Genomic DNA, 17,644 nt, shown 5'->3' on the forward strand with positions numbered 1-17,644 from the left:
ATCACTATGAACAAAGCTAGTGCAGGTGATGGAATTCCAGTTGAGCTATTTCAAATCCTAAAAGATGATGCTATGAAAGTGCTGAACTCAATATGCCAGCAAATTTGGAAATTTTAGCTGTGGCCACAGGACTGGAAAAGGTCAGTTTTCATTCTAATCCCTAAGAAAGGCAATGTCAAAGAATGTTCAAACTACTGCACAATTGCACTCATCTCACATGCTAGCAAAGAAATGCTCAAAACTCTCCAAGCCAGGTTTCAACAGTACATGAACCATGAACTTCCAGATGTTCAAGGTAATTTTAGAAAAGGCAGAGGAACCAGAGATCAAACTGCCAACATCCATTGGATCTAGAGAAAGCAAGAGAGTTCCAGAAAAATATCTATTTCTGCTTTATTGACTATGCCCAAGCTTTTGACTGTGTGGATCACAATAAACTGTGGAAAATTCTGAAAGAGATGGGAATACTAGACCACCTGACCTGCCTCCTGAGAAATCTGTATGCAGGTCAGGAAGCAACAGTTAGAACTGGACATGGAAACAGACTGGGTCCAAATAGGAAAAGGATTATCTCAAAGCTGTATGTTTTCACCCTGCTTATTGAACTTATATGCAGAGTACATCAGGAAAAACACTGGGCTGGAGGAAGCACAAGCTGGAATCAAGATTGCCAGGAGAAATATCAATACCCTGAGAAATGCAGATGACACCACCCTTATGGCAGACAGAAGAACTAAAGAGCCTCTTGATGAAAGTGAAAGAGGAGAGTGAAAAAGGTGGCTGAAAACTCAACATTCAGAAAACTAAGATAATGGCATCTGGTCCCATCACTTCATAGCAAATAGATGGGGAAACAATACAAACAGTGAGAGACTTTATTTTCTTGGGCTGCAAAATCACTGCAGATGGTGACTGCAGCCATGAAATCCAAAGACTCTTCCTCCTTGGAAGAAAAGCTATGACCAACCTAGATAACACATTAAAAAGCAGAGACATTACTTTGCCAACAAAGGTCTGTTTAGTCAAGGCTATGGTCTTTCCAGTAGTTGTGTATGGATATGAGAGTTGGGCTATAAACAAAGCTGAACACCAAAGAATTGATGCTTTTGAACTGTGGTGTTGGAGAAGACTCTTGAGAATCCCTTGGACTGCAAAGAGATCCAACTAGTCCATCCTAAAGAATATCAGTCCTGAATATTCATTGGAAGGACTGATGTTGAAGCTGAAATTCCAATACTTTGGCCACCTGATGTGAAGAACTGACTCACTGGAAAAGACCCTGATGCTGGGAAAGATTGAAGGTGGGAGGACAAGGGGCCGACAGAGGATGAGATGGTTGGATGGCATCACCAACTCAATGGACATGAGTTTGGGTAGACTCCCAGAGTTGGTGATGGACAGGGAGGCCTGGCATGTTGCAGTCCATGGGGTTGCAAAGAGTCAGACATGACTGAGAGACTGAACTGAGTGTATGTTCCAATAGAGATTTTCTTACTATTATGATATGACAATAAAACTGTTTTCTGAGTGAAGATATACATTAAGGCTTAAGGTGTAAACACTTTGGAGGGAAAACAATGTAGTGAAGAATTTACTGTTCATTTAAAAATGCATATCATCTCATAATAGGTCCCTGAATTTTCAAATTCACATGTGAGAATATGTTTACATCTTGAATTTGTAGGAAAGGCACAAATTTTATGTAAAAAAGGCAGAAAAATTTTAAACCCGTCAATTTATTGAAAAAACCATTACTTTTTTTAGAAACAAAAAGTGCTCTTAAGATGTTGACAACAGGTCATGGTATAGACACTTATTTCATAGATTGGACTTCTCCCTTCAATTATATTCCAGTTGGAGGAGGAATACCTGCTTGAGAAGTAGAATTATTTGGTGGACTGTGAAAGCTGGTCTCCTTGTACACAAACCATGCATTTCCTCCCCAAAGTAGCATATTCAGAAAGCCAAAGATCACAGATACATTTAGGCATCCCATATTAGTCACAGACAAAATGACACATCACTTCATGAAGATTACAAGGCTTAAGTTCCTGGACAATATAGTGACTGGTAGCTATTTTAGTATCTTTAAGAGCTTTAACCCAAGCTGAAGTGCACACCAACCACAAAAAGTGGCAACAATAGGAATTACAAAGTCAGTCATGGAAAGCTTTCAACTATCATGATGCAGGTTTTTTTAACCAACATAGAGCAGAAGAGCAGCAATGCAGTACAGGAAGACAAAGACTGCAAAAGTAACACAGAACTATGCGAAAGAGTAATCTCCAATAAGGACATAATTTTACCAATCGACATTACAGACATTTACACCTCGAGGCGTCTGAAACAATGCTTCATCCAAGGTGAATGGATAACCAAAAGTAGCTGGAATTGTTCTAGTCTCAGAAAGAGACTCTAGAGAGTCTAGAGTCGTTCTTGTCTCTAGTCTTCAGGCACAAGACCCTTGAATTTCTGTTTTGCCCTTACAACCTCCTCAGGTAGCAAAGGCAAAGATAGAAGCATTCCACTTGAGTACTTTGATGAAGTCGAGAGGCTCCTTGAGTGGGTTGCATTTGAGCTGGAAGGAGGAGATCCTCTGAGGGAAGGAGGGAAAGCATCTTAGGACAGCAGGGTGGCAGAGGGGGACCAACCACACAGAGCTCCCCAGCCAGGCCAGAAATGACATCTTTATTGCTATGTTTGCAGCGGCTTTTAGCACAGTAAGGGTGTCCCCACTGGACCCCGGCCCTCACCCAGCCTCACCCGTCCAGCCCATGTCAGGGTGTGAGGGAAGCCCTTCAAGGGCCCCCTCAGCCATCTCGGGACTGGACATGACAGACACGCGGGGTTCAGTGAACCTGCCACATGGAGGATTTGAGATGTGGAAAAGGCATCAGCCTGAAGCTCTCATGTAGGAGCCACACCCAGGTGGGTGCCCACCTCAGGTCCCTGCAGTGGTGGTGCCCATCCCAGAGGGCAGGGTGGGGGCCAGCATGAGCAGGCCAGGTAGGCAGCCCAAGATCCCCACTGTAATGCGTCAGCTGACCCTGCTGACTTGTGGGCAGAGGGCTATAGGGAAAGAGATAAACACTTACTCCAGTCCTGCTGTCACCCTCAGCTGTACCTTTCCTATTGACTTGACTCCTCCAGGCCCCCAGAGAGCCCCACGACTTTGTTCCTGGGGAGGGTGAACCCACGAAGGCTGTGTCAGCAGAGGGCCAAGAGACTGGGGATGTCCCGGGGGTCACTGCTCCTCCTGCAGCCCTTGGGTCCAGCCAGTCCCTCCCATGCTTCTGGGGGGCTATAGGAAGCCCACAGTCTAGAGTCCCTGTGGTCTGTGTGCCCAGAGCCCCATGACATCCCCATGACATCCCCAATGAGTCCAACAGCAGTCCCCGCTTCCCTCCCCAGGTGAGCAGGCATAGCCTGCTCTGAATCCCTGGCTTCATGCGTCCAGGGTGGGGCCCTGCATATGTGCCACACACACATACACACATGCCCACATACATGCACCTGAACCATGCACTCTCTCTCGTGCACACACACATGTTCATGCACCTGATGACAAACTCTAACACACACACACAGACACATCAATGTGCAACACCTGAGCATGTGCTTGCTTTCTCTTTCAAACACATGCCCATGACCATGTGAAAGCACCTGCACACACATGCACACCCCCTATGTGCATGCACCTGTGTACACGCTGTCTCACACACACACAGGCACATGCCCATGCACTGGCACCTGTGCATGGGCACTCTCTCTTGGGCAGACACACGGACACACATCTCACACACCCATGTGCATGTACCTGCCCATGCGCTCACGCACATAGAAGCACATACACACACATGAGCTACGTGTGGGACACCAGATGGACACACTGGCCCTGACCCAGGGTACCCGACTCCCCTCCAGAAATCAATGACAAGGACCTGCACTCAGCAGGATGCTCACCCGTGAGCATGGCCAGGTTGGCAATAGCGCAGTCTTGGAGGTGCACAGGGACTGGGGTTCTCTTGGGGTTTGCAGGCTCAGACCAGAAATAGTCGGGTGCACTGAGGAGTGGGGCAGGGTCTGTTTGGGCATGCGCACTGAGGAGCTGCTCCCACACTAAGGGTGTAGCGCCACCCAGAGGCCCCACGACAGCTAAGCCATTTATCAGGTTTCTGGGCCTTAGGAAAGACAGACTTAGAGGGCACAGACAACGTGGGTGTGTCTCTGCATGCACATTGGGGCGACACGGCACGTGAACACGTGAAGCTTCAGCAGCAGACACCCATTGTCAGTGGGAACCAATCGTGAGGTAAGACCAAGATTAATTTGCGCAGGCACTCTGCTGATGCTGAGTTGCCTTGCTAGTTCTACAGGGCTGGGTTCTGTAGGGAGGGTTCGAGGCACACAGTGAAGGAGCCATGAGGGCAGCTGATGAAGATGCAGTTGCCATGGCCTTTTCAGTGGGCACATCACGTGACGACCACAGCATGCCAGGTGGTACTGGTGGCCGAGATGGCCCTGGTGACGCTGTCAGTCCTTAAGTCCCTGGTGGCTCTGGCAATCTGGCTGAACCCAGAGGCCCCAGTGCTGCAGGAGAGTCAGATGGTGCAGCCAGTGACATTCCACAGATCCTGGGGGCACCCCACGCTCCTGGGCCTCGTGGAGATGCTGGACCCAGAGCCAGAGTTCTGAGTAACCGACCTCTCCAGTTGTATCCTATTCCAGGAGCCCCGGTTGGCTGGGCAGCCTTGGGGGTCGGGGTGTGGGCTAGGGGTGGTTTGGGGGGTTGCAGGTGGCAGGGCCTAAAGTGTAGGAGGAGGGTACTCTGGGGGCCTGGATGGTATGGGTCAGGGGTGGTCTAGCTGCCTAGGGATGATGGTGAAGAAAAGCAACCTGAAGGGATCCAGAGGGTCAGGCGGTGATATCCAGGGTGTCTGACAGCGGCCTTGTGGGAGAAGGCGGTTCTCCGCGAGCAAGGAGCCTGAAGTACAGGCAAAATGACTAGTGTGGATAGTGCCTTAACCGTATCTCCACCAGCAGCCTCACTGTGCCTTTTGCATCGCTCACTCAGACAAAGATCGCCTGCAACTTCCTGTCTCAAAGTACTCCACTGCGAGCACCAGTTCAGAAGGAGCTCAGTGTTAATGGCCACATGTTGGTTCTGTCAGTTCTAAAGGGGGGCAGGGCCCGGGAGGGCGTGGTGAGTGGTGGCCAAGGCCAGTCTCGGCCCAGGAGGAGACAAATGGCGGGTTAAGCCTAAAGGAGAAGTGTGGTGCTCTGGGCTTATTGGTGTGCAGGGACAGAGGGAGGACATGCTTCTCTTTTCCTCCACGGAGACTTGAATTTCATGTTACCTCCCTTTTAGCCAATTGCCTGCTGAAGACCATAGCCTCCTCCAGACGTCCATAGCCTTCTGTCTGAACCAGCTTTCCCTGGTGATGTGGACCTTGCAGCACTTTGTGCCCCCCCCCACCCCCGCCTTTTTGCTAAGCCTCAGCACGGAAAAGGGCCTTAAACCTAGCCTCAAGTGTCCTTCCCCAGGGCATTGCTTTCTGCAGCAGTTTCATTGGGCTTCATCTTGTGCCTGTGGTGTTGCTTGGGGGCTCAGGGTCCACATAGTTTGTTTGGTGATTGTTAACTGCAGAAAGTAAAACTGAGCTGTCTCTGACTTTACTTTTATCTTCTGCACTTCCTCATACTGCATTTATCTTTCAGTAGGAGGAGAGGTTCTGCAATCCAGGTATTCAAGGAGTACAACATAAGTGAAGACAGTGTAAGAAGTGGGAGAATAGTTTCCTTTGTTGTGCAGAAGCTTTTAATTTTAATTAGGTTCCATTTGTTTATTTTTGCTTTTATTTCTGATATTCTGGGAGGTGGGTCATAGAAGATCCTGCTGTGGTTTATGTTGGAGAGTGTTTTGCCTATGTTTTCCTCTAGGAGTTTAATAGTTTCTGATCTTACATTTAGATCTTTAATCCATTTTGAGTTTATTTTTGTGTATGGTGTTATAAAGTGCTCTAGTTTCATTCTTTTACAAGTGGTTGACCAGTTTTCCCAGCACCACTTGTTAAAGAGATTGTCTTTATGCCATTGTATATTCTTGTCTCCTATGTCAAAGATAAGGTGTCCATAGGTGTGTGGATTTATCTCTGGGCTTTCTATTTTGTTCCATTGATCTACATTTCTGTCTTTGTGCCAGTACCATACTGTCTTTATGACTGTGGCTTTATAGTAGAGACTGAAGTCAGGCAGGTTGATTCCTCCAGTTCCATTCTTCTTTCTCAAGATTGCTTTGGCTATCCAAGGTTTCTTGTATTTCCATACAAATTGTGAAATTATTTTTTTTCTAGTTCTCTGAAAAATGGCATTGGTAGCTTGATAGGGATTGCATTGAATCTATAGATTGCTTTGGGTAGCAATGGTTTCTCATTGTTAGTGTATAGGAATGCAAGGGATTTCTCTGTGTTAATTTTATATCCTGCAACTTTACTGTATTTGTTGATTAGCTCTGGTAATTTTCTGGTGGAGTCTTTAGGGTTTTCTATGTAGAGGATCATGTCATCTGCAAACAGTGAGACTTCTTCTATTTCAATCTGAATTCCTTTTATTTCTTTTCCTGCTCTGATTGCTGTGGCCAAAACTTCCAAAACTATGTTGAATAGTAGTGGTGAGAGTGGCCACCTTGTCTTGTTCCTGACTTTAAGGGAAATGCTTTCAATTTTTCACCATTGAGGATAATGTTTGCTGTGGGTTTGTCACATATAGCTTTTATTATGTTGAGGTATGTTCCTTCTATTCCTGCTTTCTGGAGGGTTTTTATCATAAATGGGTGTTGAATTTTGTCAAAGGCTTTCTCTGCATCTATTGAGATAATCATATGGTTTTTATGTTTCAATTTGTTAATATGGTGTATTACATTGATTAATTTGCAGATATTGAAGAATCCTTGCATCCCTGGAATAAAGCACACTCAGTCATGATGTATGATCTTTTTAATATATTGTTGGATTCTGATTGCTAGAATTTTGTTAAGGATTTTTGCATCTATGTTCATCAGTGATATTGGCCTGTAGTTCTCTTTTTTTGTGGGATCTTTGTCAGGTTTAGGTATTAGGGTGATGGTGGCCTCATAGAATGAGTTTGGAAGTTTACCTTCCTCTGCAATTTTCTGGAAGAGTTTGAGTAGGATAGGTGTTAGCTCTTCTCTAAATTTTTGGTAGAATTCAGATGTGAAGCCATCTGGTCCTGGGCTTTTGTTTGTTGGAAGATTTCTGATTACAGTTTCAATTTCCATGTTTGTGATGGGTCTGTTAAGATTTTCTATTTCTTCCTGGTTCAATTTTGGAAAGTTGTACTTTTCTAAGAATTTGTCCATTTCTTCCAAGTTGTCCATTTTATTTGCATATAGTTGCTGATAGTAGTCTCTTACGATCCTTTGTATTTCTGTGTTGTCTGCTGTGATCTCTCCATTTTCATTTCTAATTTTGTTGATTTTATTTTTCTCCCTTTGTTTCTTGATGAGTCTGGCTAATGGTTTGTCAATTTTATTTAACTTTTCAAAGAACCAGCTTTTGGTTTTGTTGATTTTTGCTATGGTCTCCTATTTTTCTTTAGCATTTATTTCTGCCCTAATTTTTAAGATTTCTTTCCTTCTGTGAAAGAGACACGTGTATCCCAATGTCCATGGCAGCACTGTTTATAATAGCCAGGACATGGAATCAACCTAGATCTCCATCAGCAGATGAATGGATAAGAAAGCTGTGGTACATATACACAATGGAATATTACTCAACCATTATAAAGAATACATTTGAATCAGTTCTAATGAAGCGGTTGAAACTGGAGCCTATTATACAGAGTGAAGTAAGCCAGAAAGAAAAATATCAATACAGTATACTAATGCATATATATGTCATTTAGAAAGTTGGTAACTATAACCCTGTATGCAAGACAGCAAAAGAGACACAGATGTATTGAACAGTCTTTTGGACTCTGTGGGAGAGGGCGAGGGTGGTATGATATGGGAGAAGGGCATTGAAATATGTAAATTATCATATGTGAAACGAATCACCAGTCCAGGTTTGAAGCATGATACAGGGTTCTTGGGGCTGGTGCACTGGGATGACCCAGAGGGATGGGATGTGGAGGGAGGTGGGAGGGGGGTTCAGGATGGGGAACACATGTACACCCATGGCAGATTCAAGTCAATGTATGGCAAAACCAATACAATATTATAAAGTAAAATAAATAAACAGAAAATTTTTTAAAAAGACTCAAACATCACCTCTACTGCAACCTTCCCAGCATCCCCAAGGAGAGGTATTCTTCCTCCTGGATTTCTGGCACGGTTCTTGATTTATACCATCAGCAGGACATTTCCATGGTCTCTGCGTGTATCAGTTTATATATATTATTATGTGTTTGAGCACAATACTTCTCTGATTCTTTCATATTCATTGTGTGCCTGGAACTCACTACAGACAATAAATGATCATGAGTGAATTAAAAGAAAAAGAAGTGGGAGAATAAGAAAGTTGTGTACTGCCATTCAGTATTGATTTTGGAATATTTTCTCAGTTTTATAGTTACATTTATACATAAAATACCAGAATGTTGTTGTTTTTCAGTCTCTTAAGTTGTGTCCAGTCGACTCTTTGTCCATGGACTGTAGCACACCAGGCTCTGAGACCCACTGTCTCCTGGAATTTGCTCAAATTCATGTCCACTGAGTTGCTGGTGCTATCTAACCATCTCATCTTCTATGGTCCCCTTCTCCTTTTGCCTTCAATCTTTTTCAGCATCATGGTCTTTTCTAATGAGTCAGCTTTTTTGCATATGCTGGCCAAAGTGTTGAAGCTTCTGCTTCAGTATCAGTACTTCCGATGAATATTCAGGACTAATTTCCTTTGGAATTGACTACTTTGATCTCCCTGCAGTCCAAGGCACTCTCAAGAGTATCCTTGTATCCTGAAACCTTGATAAACTCACTAATTAATTGTAATAGCTCTTTTGTAGATCCCATTGAACTTCCTACTTAAGACAATCATTTTGTCTGTAAATAAATGCACATTTATTTCTTCCTTTCCAGTTTATGCATTTTAACTGATTTCTGTTAAGATGAAATATCCAACACTTTGGCCACCTGATATGAAGAGCCAACTCATTGGCAAAGACACTGATGCTGGGAAAGATTGAAGGCCGGAGGAGAAGGGAACGACAGATGATGAGATGGTTGGATGGTATCATGACTGAATGGACATGAGTTTAAGCAAGTTCCGGGAGATGGTGAAGGACAGGAAGGCCTGGAGGGCTGCGGTCCATGTGGTCCCAAAGAGTTAGACATGACTGAGTGACTGAACAACAACACACTGATTTCTGTCCTAATGGATAAGACTTTCCTGCTTCTTTGCCTCCTGGTAATTTTAGATTGGATGCGAAGCAATATCAGATTTCCCTTCCATGCTTGATATTTTTCTATTCCTAAACTTATTCTTGAGCTTTATTCTCGAATCCTGTTAAGTTGCTTGGAAACAGTTTGATCCTTTTGGTCTTACTTTTTAAGATGGGCTCTGTGGGAACAGAGCATATCTTAGTGTAGGATGAACGTAAGTAACTGAAATCTTCAATGTCTGAGAAGGCTATAGCTGGAAACAGGGAGTCTTTAAAAGTTTTATTTATGAAGATTCCTTATTTTTGGCTGTGCAACATGTTGTTAACTGTGTGCAGGTTTTCTGTACTTGGAGCCAAAGGGGGCTACTCTCTAATTGCTGTTCTTAGGTTTCTCATTACAGAGGCTTCCCTTGTCGAGGAACACGGACTCTAGATCATGGTGAGCTCAGTAGTTGTGGCACAAGAGCTTAGTTGCCCTGGGCATGTGGGATCTTCCTGGCCTGGGGACTGAACCTATGTGCCCTCAATTGGCAGGCAGACTCTATACCACTGGATCACCACGAAGCCACTGGAAGCCAAAACAAGGACCCTTATACAGTATCAGAGTGGTAGTAAAATCTATCTGGACATTTGATTGGCACTTTCTATTACATTTTAAGATGCACATATCCTTTGACCTTCTTTTGTATATATGAGCAAGGCAAAATCGGCCACAGTATTATTTAATGCATTGTTTATCATTGTGAAAAATTGGTGGAATGTAAATACAGGGGGAAATGTTGAGTAAAAATCATGGTGAGTTCATCCTGCTGGAATAACATATGACAATCAGAGAGCAAACCAGATAGCTGGGAACTAGTACTGAAAGAGATGAAAGCAAATTGCAGAATTCTGGGTCTGGCATATTCCTGTCTTTCAGTACATTCCAACCATATGAACATGCGGGGCAGTGCAGAGTATAACCTCCCAGAATGAGCACCCCTTAACTGCCAATGTCATCACTGGACATTAGGGGAAAATATCAATATTTAGATTTCCAAGTTGATTAAATATCTTCATAAAGAATCATGACTTTTGAAATGATTTTGCTTTGGAAAATAATGGTCTGCTCCATTTCCCCCTTGAAAAAAACACTTACTTGGAAACTTTAATTCCGCAAAGATTTGTGAGGGAACGTTGGGAAGAGGACTCCCCCAAGAAGTGGATGTGGACCCCCAGAGTCAGGGGACAGAAGCTGAGAAGAGGGTCTGCAGCAGGGCCCATGCTCCCATGAATGAAGAATCTTTCCTATCTCGCTTTTAAAAAATAACATTAGAAATTGATTTTGAATTTGATGAAAAGTGTATACCACCATCGAGGACATCAATGGATTTAATCACCTGGTGTCCATTTTCCTTCTCTTGGTTCTGGTATCCTCCTGTCACCCTGGGAAGTCACCCCTTTCCTTTTCTCTCACCCAATATGTTTATGATAGAGTTGACTTCACCTCTGATTCCAGGAGTGGGCAGGTGGCTAAACCAGGCCAGACGGAGCACTACTTTCCTCCAGCTGTGTTGATATCATCCAACCAGTGACAGTTTGGGAGCTGTGCGGGAGGCAAGCTGGCAAGGGACAGAGGGGGAGCTGGGGCAAGAAGGCAGATCTCAGGGAACCAAATGCTGGATCCAGCCTTGCCTGAAGACAGAAACTACCTCTGTACCTTATAGTTACACAGACCCAGAAATTCTCCCTTTGGCTTAAACCAAGGTGGTTTTTGTTGTTGTTGTTGATTTGTTCCTTTTTTCACTTGCAATAGCAAACTATTCACTATTATTGAATTGAGGTACCACAGTTTTGTGAATTACTTAATTTTCTTGCTAAGGGAATTGGCTCTTAGCTAAGAAACCACCAACCATATGGTATAAAAGGAGACAAACGAGAGTTTTTGTGGGTAAATCACCAAAGCGGGAGGGGAGAGTTTACAAGGGATAGCTGGAGGAAAGGGCAAAGCCTTGAGAAGAGGCACTGGGGACTGCCCTTCCTAGACAATGCTCCTCAAACTGGCCCCGAATTGTAAAGCCAGTTCACCAGGGGGATACGACTGTCGTCTGATTCTCCTTTATTTAGTCAGCAAACTTGGAATCATTCAGCTACTTTCACCCTATACATGGACTGCTGAAGCTGCTAGTTTGCCTTAATACCTGTCAGGTCCTGTAATTACTTCTTTCCAAACCCTCCAGCTGGCTCCCTCTCAGTCAGAGTTGAAGCCACAGCCTTTCAGTGGCCTAAAAAGTCCTACGTGATCCAGCCTGCATCTTTTCTGGCTTCATAACTTCCCATTTGCAGTACCACTTTTCCTAGTTGGATTGAGACACACAGAGCTCCTTGCCCTTTATGAAACATTGGGATACATTTAAGAAAATTTGTCACACAAATTTGTGTGTGAAAGCCATGGGAGAAAATGAAGAAGACCTAAAAATGCAGAGATAGATCACATGCATGTTATTCAATCATGTCTGCTGAGAAAAATTGATACTGTTCAGGGCTCAATATCCCCAAACTCATCTGTAGAGTCCATCAAAATGCCAGCAAATATTTTTGTAGAAATTGATGACCTGATTTCTTAAACAAATATTTTCTTTCTTTATTTCACTGCATCGAGTCTTATTTGGGGAATGTGAAAACTTAACTGTGTCATACAGGATCTTTTGTTGCAGTGCGCAGACACTCCAGTCGCAATGCCCAGTCTCGATAGTTGCTCCACTGCACGTAGGATCTTAGTTCTCTGACCAGAAATCAAAGCAATGTCCCCTGCATTGTGAGGCAGATTCTTTTTTAAAAATATTCATTTGTTTGTTTGTTTATGTAATTTTGGCTGGGCTGGGTCTTTGCTGCTGCACACATGGGGTTTTTCTATTTGTGGTGAGTAGGGGCTACGCTCTAGTTGCAGCAGATAAGCTTATCATTGCAATGACTTATCTTGTTACAGGGCACAGGCTCCAGGCGCTCTGGCTTCAGTAGTTGCAGCTGGCAGGCTCTAGAGCACAGGCTCAGGGGTTGTGGTGCTTAGGCTTAGTCGCCTTGCACCTTGTGGGCTCTTCCTGGAGCAGGGATTGAACCTGTGTCCCCTGCATTGGCAAGTAGAGTCTCAACCACTGGACAACCAGAGAAATCCCTGATGAGCTGATACTGAAATTTATGTGAGAAGAGAAGCCTGACAATAGCCCGAACAATTGTGGCTCTGCACAATGTGAAAAGACTAACACAGCCTAATTTCATAACTTACTCTACATGTCCAGTACTGGAGCTGCAGATTCATGGGACAGGACTGACAGTCCAGAAGCATTTCCAGACATATATATGTGATTAGTGGATATTCGGCAGAGGAGTCTAGATAATTCAATGGAGGTGGGATAGTCTTTTGTTGAACAAATGGTTGTGGAATATCCGTATGTGGAAAAACAAACCTCCATTTCCTTGTGTACTTACCTTTAGACATTCACAAAGATTATGTTCAAATGCTCAGAGCTCTACAGGCAAAAGCTAAAAGGATAAAAAATTAAGGACTCAGATGAGAACTTTGTGACCTTTCAGTAGGCAAGTCTTTCATGTATGAAATCAATATCAATAAGTATGTAAAACAATACAAATAATATGAACCTGGACTTCATGAATCAAAAATATCAGTCAGATTATATCACTACTCTATTGATAATTGTATGAGTTTCCTAGGGCTTCCATCATAAAGTACCACAAAGGAGATGCCTTCAGACAAGAGAAATTTATTCTCTCACATTTCAGGAGGCCAGGAGTCTGAGACTGTGATGTTGGCAGGGCTGATTCCTTCTGATGGCACCGAGGGAGTCAGTTCCGGGCCTCTCTCATAGCTTCTGGTGGTGGCCTGCAGCGCCTGGCATTCTCTGCCTTGTAGATGCTTCACTCCAACTCTTCCTCTGTCTTCACACAGCCTTTCTGTGTGTGTGTTCACATGGCTTTCTTATAAACATAACAGTCATTGGATTATGTCCTCTGTAATGCTGTGTGACCTCAACTAATTATAACTGCAAAACCCTAATTCCAAATCAAGTCAATCCAAAGGCTCCAGGGGTTGGGACTTCAAAATCTTTTATATTTTTTTTCTGAGGGACACAATTCAATGCACAGGACCCTCCACCACCTCCCACTTCACTGTGAGCACAAGCCCTCAGCATGTCCCCTGAGGCCTCCACATCCACTCCCTGTCAGCTCTCGGCCCCCCATTTTGCTGCTCTTCTCTTCACCCACTCTGTTCCAGCCACAGTGTTATCCTCATGCTCCCAAACCTCCCTCAAGTCCTCACTCAGTCTCTGCTTCACAACAAAGCTGACCCCAACCACCCAGTTGAAAATGGAAAACCACTTCTCCAAGTTCCCCCTCTCCTTTCTCTTGTTGCACTTCCTACCAGAGTTCTCACCATCTTCCCATAGGTTACATAGTGTAGTTGTTTTTTGGTTTCTTTTTTTCACATTTTTTAATTTATTTTTTTTATTGAAGGATAATTGCTTTATAGAATTTTGTTGTTTTCTGTCAAACCCTTACATGAATCAGCCATAGGTAAACATATATCCCCTCCCTTTTGAACTTCCCTCCCATCTCCCTTCTCATCCCACCCATCTAGGTTAATACAGAGCCCCTGTTTGAGTTTCCTGAGCCATACAGCAAATTCCCATTGGCTATCTATTTTTCACATGATTATATACATTTCCGTGTTATTCTTTCCATACATCTGACCCTCTCCTCCCCTCCCCCCATGTCCAAAACTCTAATCTCTATCTGTTTCTCAGTTGCTGCCCTGTAAATAAATTGTTCAGTACCATTTTTCTAGATCCTGTATGTATATATATATATATATACACACACACACACACATATGTTAAAATATGATATTTCTCTTTCTCTTTCTGACTTACTTCACTCTATATAATAGGTTCTAGGTTCATCCAAATTAGAATTAGAACTGACTCAAAGGCATTCCTTTTTACTGCTGACTAATATTCCATTATGTATGTTTACCACAATTTCTTTATCCATTTGATGGACGTCTAGGTTCCTTCCATGTTCTAGCTATTGTAAATGGTTGCAATGAACGATGGGATACTTGTGTCTTTTTCAATTTTGGTTTCTTCAGGGTATATGCCTAGGAGTGGGATTGCCGGGTCATACGGTGGTTTTATTACTAGTTTTTAAAAGAATCTCCATACTGTCTTCCATAGAAGCTATATCAATTACAACAATGCAAGAGTGTTCCCTTTTCTCCACACTCTCTCCTGCATTTATTGTCTGTAGCCTTTTTGATGATGGCCATTCTGACTGGTGTAAGGTGATATCTCACTGTAGTGTTGATTTGCATTTCTCTAATAATGAGGGATGTTGAGCATCTTTTCATGTGTTTGTTAGCCACCTGTATGTCTTCTTTGGAGAAATGTCTGTTAAGGTCTTTTTTCCAACTTTTTGATTGGGTTGTTTGTTTTTTTGGTATTGAGTTGTATGAGCTGCTTGTATATTTTGTAAATTAATCCTTCGTCAGTTGTTTCATTTGTTATTATTTTCTCCCACTTTGAGGGGTGTCTTTTCAACTTGCTTAGTGTTTCCTTTGCTGTGCAAAAGCATTTAAGTTTAATCAGGTCCCAGTTGTTTACTTTTGCTTTTATTTCCATTACTCTAGGAGGTGGCTCATAGAGGATCTTGCTTTGATGTATGTCATCGAGTGTTCTGCCTATGTTTTCCTCTAAGAGTTTTATAGTTTCTGGTCTTACATTTAGGTCTTTAATACATTTTGAGTATATCTTTGTGTGTGGTGTTAGGAAGTGTTCTAATTTCATTCTTTTACATGTAGCTGTCAAGTTTTCCCAGCACCATTTATTGAAGAGCTGTCTTTGCCCCAATGTATATTCTTACCTCCCTTGCAAAAATAAGGTACCCATAGGTGCATGGGCTTATTTCTGGGCTTTCTATTTTGTTCCATTGGTCTATATTTCTGTTTTTGTGCCAGTACCATACTGTCTTAATGACTGTATATTTGTAGTATAATCTGAGGTCAGGAAGGTTGATTCCACCAACTCCATTGCTTTCTCAAGACTGCTTTGGCTACTTGGGGTCTTTTGTGTTTCCATATGAGTTGTGAAATTTTTTGTTCTAGTTCTGTGAATAATGTCATTCATAATTTGATAGGGATTGCATTGAATCTGTAGATTGTGTTTGGTAGTATAGCAATTTTCACAATATGGATTCTTCCTACCCAGGAAACATCTGTTTCTATCATCTTTGATTTCTTTCATTGGTGTCTTATGATTTTCTGTGTGCACTTCTTTTGTCTCCTTGGGTAAGTTTATTCCTAGGTATTTCTTTCTGTTTCAATGATGAATGAGATTGATTCTTTAATTTCTCTTTCTAATTTTCTATTGCTAGTATATAGAAATGCAAGTGATTTCTGTGTATTGATTTTGTATCTTGCTACTTTGCTAAATTCACTGATTAGCTCTAGTAATTTTCTGATACTGTCTTTAGGGTTTTCTGTGTACAGTATCATATCATCAGCAAACAGCGAGAGCTTTACTTCTTCTTTTCCAATATGAATTCCTTTTATTTCTTTTTCTTCTCTGATTGCTGTCACTAGGACTTCCAAAACTATGTTGAATAATACTGGTGAAAGTGGACATCCTTGTCTTGTTCCTCATCTTAGGAAGAATGCTTTCAGTTTTTCACCATTGAGAATAATGTTTGCTTTAAGCTTATAATATATAGCCTTTACTATGTTATGGTAGGTTCATTCTATGCCCATTTTTTGAAGAATTTTCATCATAAATGGTTGCTGAATTTTGTCAAAGGCTTTTTCTACATCTATTGAGATTATCATATGGGGTTTTTTTTTAATTTTTTTTTTTTTACTTTACAACATTGTATGGTTTTTATCTTTCAATTTGCTAATGTGGTGTATCACATTGATTGATTTGCATATTTTGAAGAATCCTTGCAACCTTAGAATAAACCCAAGTTGATCATAGTGTATGAGCTTTTTGATGTGTTGCTGAAATCTGTTTGCTAAAATTTTGTTGAGGATTTTTGCATCTATGTTCATCAGTGATATTGGCCTATAGATTTATTTTTTGTGCTGTGTCTTCCAGGGGACGTGTGTCCCTGTCCAGGCTATCTATGGTGGCAGCAAGGACTGTCTTATTCTCATTCCATTTAGGCTGCCACAGATCAGGTGTTTCACTCCCAACATTAAACGTTTCTCCTCTGACTCAGATAATTGCCCTGATGTGGGGATCGGGCCCATGCATCAGTTCCCCCACCCACTGAGAGCAGTTCTAATCCTACTAACACTCCTGTTTTTCCCCCTCACTCTTTCATCCAACTGAGTTTTGCGTGGTTCTGTATACTCTTTACTGCTGGTCAGGTACTCCTGTCTGTTATCAGTTGGTGTTCTTCATGCACTTCGTGGTCTGAAGGTGTATTCCTGATGTATCCATGGAGAGAGATGTACTCCATGTCCATCTACTCCTCCACCATCTGGTTCTCCATCATTTTTTTTTTCATCTCTTGACAGTCTCCTGACTAGCCTGTAACCTACATGGAGACCTAGAATGGTGTCCAGCAAAAATGTTGCCTGAGTTATAGCTACTATAGAAAATTTAAGACAATATCCTTGTGAGCATGGAGTGGAGAAGTACTTCTAAACATTGTTTTCAGTCCATGACAGATTAATATCAAGAATATACTGATATTTTTCATATCCTGCTGATCATCAAGAAGATAACTGCAATTGTAATTTGTAGAAATTGGCAAGGATACAAATAGGCTAGTTATAGAAGAGGAAACCCTTAAAGGCCACAGGATATGGTAGGAGTGGAGATGGGTGCAGCCATAGCAGAGAGAAGCCAGGCATGATCCAGTGAAGCCTGCCCATCCCTGAACTCCAGCATTTCTGCTCCTGGGAAACTGTGACCAGTCCCCTCAGTGGGAGTTTATGAGGGTGTCCTCATGGTGTCATCTGTGGAGGCGTGAGTCAGAGCCACCTAGATGTCCCACCGACTCTCCTTCTGCCCTAAGGTCAGACCCTCAGATGGGTCTGTTTAATTCATGAGTTTCCACTTGTGTATGGATGACAGCAGAAGTCAACATGCTAGACCCTTGCTCAGTGCGTTCTTTGGGCTTTCCTTGCACATGTCTGACCAAAGTGTCCACACCTACTCTACATACCCATGTGAATCTGCTTCTGCCTTAATATGAT

At 42.6% G+C, this 17,644-nt stretch overlaps 1 pseudogene; it reads right to left on the bottom strand.

Moving 5' to 3' along the window:
- Positions 1-1,843: 1,843 nt before the first annotated feature.
- Positions 1,844-4,095, bottom strand: LOC123331712 (annotated as a pseudogene).
- Positions 4,096-17,644: the final 13,549 nt, after the last annotated feature.

Source organism: Bubalus bubalis, chromosome X (genome assembly GCF_019923935.1).
Source record: "Bubalus bubalis isolate 160015118507 breed Murrah chromosome X, NDDB_SH_1, whole genome shotgun sequence".
In the NCBI taxonomy this organism is placed as follows: domain Eukaryota; kingdom Metazoa; phylum Chordata; class Mammalia; order Artiodactyla; family Bovidae; genus Bubalus; species Bubalus bubalis.